Source organism: Morone saxatilis, unplaced genomic scaffold (genome assembly GCF_004916995.1).
Source record: "Morone saxatilis isolate NCDOM2014 unplaced genomic scaffold, NCSU_SB_2.0 Contig24, whole genome shotgun sequence".
Lineage (NCBI taxonomy): Eukaryota > Metazoa > Chordata > Actinopteri > Moronidae > Morone > Morone saxatilis.
In genome coordinates this window covers 787,833-788,960 of record NW_023339807.1, presented here as the reverse complement: position 1 = coordinate 788,960, position 1,128 = coordinate 787,833, and positions in this window count along the sequence as shown.

The window sequence follows — 1,128 nt, the reverse complement described above, 5'->3', positions numbered from 1 at the left end:
CACGTGGCAGGAGGAGCCGGGGGTTGGACCAACAACCTTCTGATTGGGGGACGACCCGCTCTGCCTCTGAGCCACAGCCGCTCCTAATGTTAGATCCATTCTTTTAACATTACACTGGGATAGTTATTCATGCCTGTAATCTCTCGGTGAGACTTGCAGACTGCAATGCACTTTTCTGTGGCTGTATCCATCATGCAACATGCTGCCAGATCTCCTGCTCTCCACAGAAAATTAATATGATTCTTTAATGTTACAACAGTCAAAAGATCCAGTGTGTTTGGACCATAACGCAGTGGTTCCCTAACTTTTTCATGTCAAGAACCCCCATAACAGGAGCACATTAGACCACGGACCCCCAATTTAAGAGGATTTTGTCTAAAGGAATCTAAAGTATCTTTTTTTTTTTTTTTTAGTTTATTTTCTAGTCAATCAATGATCAAACTGGGATCACTGTAAATTTCAATCAATGAAAACAGCCAACCCTATTTCTTCCCTTGATGTTTCAACTTCCAAAATATAAATAATAAAAGTTCTATTATTATTCTCTTCCTTTTGCTGGGGACCCCCTACTACCCACTCAAAGAAAACCACTGTTCTAACATAATAAATGAAGAATGTGTCTCCCTCTTTTACTGTGTTTCTTTTTAGAACATGTGCAATTGTCAGTAGACCATAGGAGAGGGGTAGAGCTAAGGGAGAATGTTCGCTTGATCCTGGATGATTTTGTTCTATCAGCTGGATAAAAACATATAAAAAAGTACTGAAATGGGTAGCCCAAGGAAAGTCCATCTTTGGGAAAGACTGAAGTATCTTGAAAAATATTAGATGGATAACCACTGTACTGACATTCTTGGTCCCAAGATGATAAATCTTAATGACTTTGAGATTCCTGTAATACTGCCATGAGGTTGAGAGTTTTGGTTTTATAATAAATATTTAATGGTTTTCCTTAAAACTATGTGTAACAGTTCCTATCCCCTTTGTGCATGTGTCAGCGTTGTGGTTGTCTGCCAAAAGTCTTCATATATTGACTTTTTATCTAGTTTGAAGCCACATTTTTACCATCCACTGTTTAGATCTTGGTGCTTTTTAATTGTAGGGTTACTATGATAAATCACAGCGGTACCA